The sequence below is a fragment of the Sceloporus occidentalis genome, unplaced genomic scaffold (assembly GCF_023333645.1).
Source record: "Sceloporus occidentalis isolate IW3139 unplaced genomic scaffold, rSceOcc1.0.p SCAF_11, whole genome shotgun sequence".
Taxonomy (NCBI): domain Eukaryota; kingdom Metazoa; phylum Chordata; class Lepidosauria; order Squamata; family Phrynosomatidae; genus Sceloporus; species Sceloporus occidentalis.
This window is the reverse complement of record NW_028316991.1, coordinates 20,048,509-20,056,126: the sequence shown is the minus strand read 5'-3', so window position 1 is coordinate 20,056,126 and position 7,618 is coordinate 20,048,509. Positions and strand designations below refer to the sequence as shown.

At 38.9% G+C, this 7,618-nt stretch overlaps 1 non-coding gene across 1 annotated transcript; it reads left to right on the top strand.

The window, feature by feature from the left end:
* Nucleotides 1-6,865: 6,865 nt before the first annotated feature.
* On the top strand, nt 6,866-7,047 carry LOC149305682 (U2 spliceosomal RNA). Its single transcript, XR_016271753.1, has one exon. It is a non-coding gene; the product is annotated as a U2 spliceosomal RNA (small nuclear RNA).
* The last annotated feature ends 571 nt before the right edge of the window (nt 7,048-7,618 follow it).

The following is a 7,618-nucleotide window of genomic DNA, read 5'->3' as shown; positions in this document are numbered from 1 at the left end:
AATGTGACAGCTTCATTTTAGCTAAAAAAAAAATCTTTATTGACTTTTCCTTACTCTTCTTCGTATAAATTGTACTTTTTCAACTCTCGATAAGAACGTCACCTGCAAGGATCTGGTTAATTTCCTTCTCACACTTTAATCATTAATTTATGTAATGTCTCAAATGTCCTGAATCTGACATTTTCCAGTTGGATCTCAATAGCTACCTGAACTTGTAAACACAGTTTAATTATCAATCACATTTGCGGGAATTTCCTTATAGCCATGACTGCGCTTGAACCTGTTGATTCTAGTAATTTCATGGTTATTATTTGAGGAATTCATGTTTTTTTATGACCTAATAGTGTTTTATTAACCTAATAATAATAAATGATTAAACCCTACATACTTTTTGTCTAATATTACAAATATACCCCCCCCCCCAAAAAAAAATGTTAATCATTAGTTGCATTGAAGAGTACCAAAGATCGGGATAACATTCTAACTGCAGAGTGGTTTCCAGTTTAGTGGACCCTGGACCAATGATTATAGTTTTTCTACAATAATATTTAGGTGACAACCTTAGAAGCAGCGTATATAATTCAGGGCAAATTCAGCTATTTAATATTGGCACAATAGCAAAAATAAATAAATATCCCTCCCATTTATTTTTCTTAAGAGCCCCTTGTTATCAAATATATCTGGATCATATGCATTTACATAGATGGCCCCATATCAAAGTGTGATTTGTTGTTGGACATTTTATGTTTTTTTCCCACCTGCTGACAAGCTGACCTGGCTACATATCAAACGCCAGCATGCCGGGCCTTCCTTTATCTTCCTTCTCTCTCCTATCTCCCTTTTCTCTATCCTTTCCTTCTTTCCTCTTATCCTTACTTCTCCTTTCATTAAGCTAGTAGGGTGAAGTAGTAGTAGATAAGTAGATGGAAATTATGCAGTGGCACAAGCAAGCAGATAATGTTTCAGACACTACTATGTGGGCACTTAGCATAAAGCAAGACATCAACGCTGAGATGGTTTCAAACATTCCGTAAAGACTATTTCTGGAATGAATGCCCAATGAGTATGGAGTAAGCAATAAGGACTGAGCTTTGAGGAGGATTCTTTCAAAGCTCCTCCTATTTTGGAGTATGATATGGCATTCCATCATAGAATGTTTCACTGTTCTTGGGAGAATACACTAGACGATCAGTAATGGTCTCTGTGCCTCTCTACATCTAGACTGTAAATCCAGGAAGGTGTTCCATCACCATAGTCTGCTGGAAAGGCTCGAGGGCTGAATTAACAAAACAAACACCTGTAAGAATGGCTCTATTAAAACGTAGAAGACAGTTATTGAAATACATGTGATCGGGTGAGGCGAGAAAAAAAATCCTGTATTGACATTGACAAACTCGTAGTCTGATGTGCCAGCAGTGCTTTTATACACAGGCAATTTTCTGTTCTTTATAAGCAAAAAATTCAGTATGATAAAGTTAAAGGATGTACAGGATTTGCCTGTAGGCAATATTTCAGTTGATGCAAATAAAGATGTATGTCAGTTAAAGAATAACATTGCACAACACATAAAAGTAACATGTATGGACATGACAAATTAAAATATATAGAAGTCTCACGAAGGGCGTAACGTTTACTTTCTCTAAAGTGATTTAAAATCTTGTCTGCGTGAATAAGTAAATAGGTAGGATATCAAATGACAGTTGTTTAAGGTCTTTCAATGGAAAATGGATTTAAAATAGAAGTTAATCATCATTTTCACTAAGAAATGCTCAGGGATTTGTTCTACTTGCCTTTCTTCTATGCCTTTCATAACCGACTTTCTCTTTTGCTCTAGAATCTGTTTGCTAAAGGTCAAGTTTAATTGAAATGGCATTAAGGGTGAGTAGCTGAGTCCACCTCAACGTAATAAGACTAAAAGACAATTTAAGTGCCGACTGAACCACAACTCAATTAAATTTGATTCCATGGCCACTCAACTTTCAGAGAGTAGTTACTGTATTTATTGGCCTTCAAGTTGGGTTTGCCAAGTGATGTTGGGTTTGAGTGACTTGAGTTCTGTAGTTCTACTGCAAACTTTGGTAAACTGATGTGTAACTTTCCATCTTCTTTATAAATAAAAGCATAACAAATTCTGTTTGAAAAAGCTGAATTTGGAAGCATAAAAGAACCATTCTCCCCATCTAGTCTACCCATTTTGCATGCAATAAGAACCTCAAACTTTATTCAGGCCTTGCTCATGGTCTATTGACTGTTGAAGGCATCTAACAGATGTTAACGGAATGATATTTCCGTTCCCTAGTAGTTGATTGGCTGATAAACTGATTTAATTCAGGTAGATTGTGTTTTTTATTAATACAAAATGGATATGATGCGTAATACAGTTTGTCAGAACACTAGTCATCTCGGCTAACGAATGGCCAGAAACAGTGTTAAGAAACATGAAATGAGAATTAAAAAACACTAAATACACTTTTCTATTTTTACCGAATCTATACAATGGAAATAATTGAGAAAACATTTATGTTCAGGAAATATTGAATTAATTGTTGACCATGCTGTTTCTTTTCACTAGTAATACCCTAAAAGCCAAACCCCCATTAAACCCCATTATAGGTGATCTATATCTATTTAAAAGCAACTGGGTAAACATCCCAAGCCAATGGATATACAAACAAAGCCGTCACAGGGATTAAAACAAATATGTATATTACAGAAAAATAAGAAGCTTGAATGGGTATCCTGGCTCCTACGCCACCAAAACACATTTTTCAATAATGAAGTCACAATCTGTCCGATCCAAGCAACTGTTTGTAAATATACACTACATCCTACTCTGTGATCAAGCATGTGGGATTTCCATTCACTGTTTGTTATAAATCCAGGAATATGCTGGTTTGGGTCTCCTTCAAACAATTTAAAAAAAAAAACTTAAAGTCTTCCAGAATATTTTGATATGTGACACTCTCCCCCGAGAGCCGTGGTGAGGTTTGTAAGCATACCGGAGAATGGTAACCCCTAAAACCAGATCAAAGCTAACATTCAAACCACAAATAATTCCAAATGGTACATGGAGAAGAACCTACTTTGGACGTCACTAGAGAAACACTGACAGAAATATGGAATTTGTCCTTGGCCACACACAGTATTATAATATTTAATAACAAACAGTTTAGCAGTTATAATTTGCATATTACTTCGAATATTATGTTCCAAATGCAAAATCGAGATGATTGTCAATGGTGGTAAATCTTTATTGTGGTCAAGTACTTTGAATATGCTGGTTTTCTGTAGAACCTACGATCTTTCTGTTGAAGCAATCCTTCACGCTTATCAGTTTTATGAATACATTTTTCTATTCCGGAAAAGGAACAAAGGATTGAACAGGTAAAGGCAATGACCCAAATATCTCTCGGTCATCTATTGCAAAGCAAAAAAAAAAGTATTTGCAACCCAAAGCTGTAAAAACAACAATGTTCCGAGATAATTCTCTAATTGAGATGTACTTGAGGGACAATCAATGAACTTATGTGATCTCTGGGAGTGATTTTACTATTAATACTCTGCATAGGAAAAGTGTGTTTTGGTAACACAGTGATTTTACTGTATTTTTGTTCTTATATGCCTTGTGTAACCTATTAAAGACTATATTGGACAATGACCAGTGCTTTAAGTACCAGTGAGTACTTGTATAAAAGGGTCACAAATGGGAAAAACTGTAAAAACGCTATTGTACAATATCGCAGCAATATTTTACAGATTACAAAATTGTGTCAGTAAATAGTTCTATGAATCTAAAGGCGCAGGATTATAATAAAAAATTTAAATTTTCATCCAAAATTGTGGTATTAGATCTGCAAAAATCTGAAGGCCTTTAATACAAACGTATGTTCTACTTATCCCTTTCAGAATAGTGGTTAGGTGGAGGACTGAGGTTGTTTGTATGGAAGTGACATAAAAATAATGATAAAAATAGACTATTTCCTTTATTTTGGTTATTTTATTCAGTTTTAACTGATAAATACTCACATATTACGGCCATCTGAGATGCTACTCTACCTCCAGGACAATAGGTGGCGCAGGCACAAGTGACCGTGTGGTCAAATCCAACAGACGAGCTACTGTAGCTCAAATTGCTAAAAAAGGTGATAGTTCTGATAGAAAGGTGTCAGAACACGCAGAGCATCACAGTTTGTTGAGTATGGGGCTGCAGAGCCGCAGAGCAGTCAGGGAGCCCATGCTGATCCCTGTCCGCCACAGAAAGCGCCTGCAATGGGCACGTGAGCAGAAGAACTGGGCCACGGAGCGATGGTAGGACATGGCTGGTCTGATGAATCCCGTTTTGTTTCACATCACAGGATGGCCGGGTGCGTCACTTACCTGGAGAACACGCGGCACCGGGACGCATCAATGGAGGCTTACAGGACTTACAGGACCTGCTGATAACGTCTTGGTGCAGATAACGCAAGACACCTTCAAAGGTCTAGTGGAGTCCATGCCTCGAGGAATATTAGGCAGGTGGTCATACTGTTATGGCTCATCGGTGTATGTATGGCAACAACATTTTTTAGATGGATTTTTTGTTAATGAAAACTGCAAGAAAGTGCCAAGACAAAAAGAAATCCTAGCTTTGTGCTGTCTCTTTTTAGTGGTTTCTTGTGTTGATCCTGAGTTTCCCCTAGGCTTGTGCCCAGTAACAATGACATGTTTTCATACTGCGTATAGTCCATGCCCAGCTTGCTTATTCCTGATAACAGTAATGTTTATACTTGGGGTGTCAATATTTACTTACCTCCGATACATGTGGTATGATTGCTATCGATTTTCCATATCAGCATACTGTACATTTTGGCTACTCTACAGGGCTACATTATATTAATTGTATTAAAATATCTTGTATTTTTTTCTTGTAGGAAATAATGATTAAAAAAAAACAGAAAAAGTGCGAGATCATTGTAAATCCTATTATTTTGGATAGAAGTTCCTTTTTTTTGTCGTGACGTCCAGCATTTGATAGCCTTAACAGCAGGTCAGCCTTATTGACATATTTTTATAATGTAGCCAGCACTATGATTTATGTATTTGTTTTATGACTAAGACGTGCCCTAAAGCTTATTGTTTAACAAGCTAAACGGATGTTTGACTTTCCTCTGGTATCATCACAAACACTGATATAACTAATACTGATATAACATTTGGAGCCAAATAAACATTCTGACCTTGCTGTAAAATTAGAAATCGAATGTATTTGGGGATAGGATTCATCTGGAAAGAGCGTTACTTGAGGCAGGGAGTAAAACTGCCACATCCGGTATAATTTATTCTCCCTGTCACCATCTTTACTGTCCAATTGGTACAGAGGCAAAGTTTAATAGTTGAAGGACAGTCTGTATCGTGAATGTGTTAACCATCAGACATAATTGGGTATTTAAAGTAAGTCAAAAAGGCGCTGTTCCACATAGAGGGCCTTTTGAAAAGCCCCAGATAAGTTCTGCATTATGTAGAGAGAGGTAAAAGAAAGCTATCTGTCATTTTGTTTTCTCTCTAATGCTCCCTGTCTCTTAAAAATTGTGTTTAAAAGTTTATTGAAATACTACAGCTGCCTAGAAACAGAGAACTGTCCTTCATCCAAAGCCCTCCCTCATATATTACATCACAGCTGCCGGACTATCTACAACTACGCCCACCTCTTGTATGTGAAACTACCAAGCTTTACGGATCCACATCTACACAGCGATGGCCAGTGAGTGTGAGTGAGGTGATGGCTGTCGTGAAAGTTATTAGAAGAGCTTAACGGTAATGCCCTCCCGTGAGATCGGCAGGCTTATCAATGGAGACAGAGAGGATTCAGAGGCCCAGATGAAATGTAAACAAAAAATTACAGCAAAATGGTGTTATTTTACAAAAAGTAATAAGCTTATTTGAGATGGATTCCATATTACTGCATAAAAATATAGAAAACCTAGGAATGTTGGGGAAAAAAAACATCTAGCACCTATAGCCAAATTTTGTGTACAGTATTGTATGTTATTATTCATCCACTGTCAGTCCATCATTGCTACTCCATTTTTCATTTAGTTTGGCTTTTTTGATATGTGTATGTTTACATGTAAAAGAAGCAGAAAAGGGAGGGCTCCAGGGCCAGCCCTAGGAACCTCCCAAGTATGCATATAAAGCATACCTGGGACATCCCAGGGTAGGCCACCCAGAGCTCTCCTTGTTCTGTGTGAGTGGCTTTCTGAAGTTGTGGGTTTTGCCGCATTCATGGCCAGGGCTCGCTCCAGACAGTATTTAGTGGACAGTCTTCAGTGGGTGGGCGAGTGGGTCTGACCAAACACTACTCCCTTCTGCCCAAACACTACTCTCTCCTGCCCATCAGTGATGTCAAGAAGAACAGTCACATTAATGACTGTTTGATGAATGAAAGGAGTGGAGGATGTAACAAAATGTTTACAGTGTACATACTATGACTTGATTGGCTAATTGGTTCTCTTCTGCCATTTTTATCTACGTATCAAATTAATTACTGGAATAATACTTTTTGCATAACTAATTATTTTTCAGACAAGGTTTGTTTCTAAGCACAGCAGTTGATTATGGGTAAGGTTTGGATATTTATTTATCAGTCTGGAGTCTAAATGAGAGATTGGCATCTACCTGCTGTGATCACCGTATTGGCTGGTGCAAAGTTGTCCCAGATGCCTACTGCAGATTGGCAGCAGAGAAGAACATGAGGTGGAACCAGCTAGAAGATGCCCTCCCCAACTAACAGATGGTCCTCCTTTAGTTCTTCCAGTTGCTTGTGGGGGTCGCTATCTGTCAATGGCAAATGTGCTCGGCTTGTGATTCTACTCCATGAACCAAGCCAATCGCTTCTCGGCCTTTTGGCTAAGATCAAGTGTAGTTCCTCTTAGGGAAGGGGGGGACTATGCTGATCCTCTGGCCTTAGAGTTCGGGATAGCTAATGGAGCCCGAGGTGAAATTGCCCTGGCAGAAATGCTGGAGTCACCGTGTGTGGTATTGCACGCCACTGCACACGGTGAGCGCACGTTTCCACTGGCGGCCTATCAGCACTACCTTTTCCTCAGGTACCTTCTGGTCCTGAGGTTAAGTAATTATTTTTGAATCCGGCAGGCCAGCAATGGTCTGTCCTTAAATTATTTTCTTTAATTTATTTAATCCACTTGATTCACGAGTGCCTATTAATTTGCCCCCCTTTGATTACACGGCTTTAAATTCACGGCTTGGCCCTCACTATTCTTGGCACACAATTTTGTTCCCACGTTTTTGGACACTGCCTTTTTTTTAAGAGACAGTGAAGCCTGGACTTTGCTGGAGGAGGATTGGGAGCCTTCTGGCCCCTTCCTCTCTCTACGAATCCAGCAAGGAGTCTCACTCTTCGGGGTGAGACTCAAATCCGACCCTCCCATGGGGGGGGTTGGAATCTGTCCGAGTTCTCCGTGAGGGAACTCGGAATCGTAGTCTGGCTTCTGCTGCCTTGTGCACAGAATGCGGCACCCAATGGAGCACGCACCTCGGGCTTCCAAAAAAAAAAAAAATGAACCAAGCCAAAGCATTATTAGTTCCCCTGTATGGCCCTCGTATGGCCACATCCAACCAC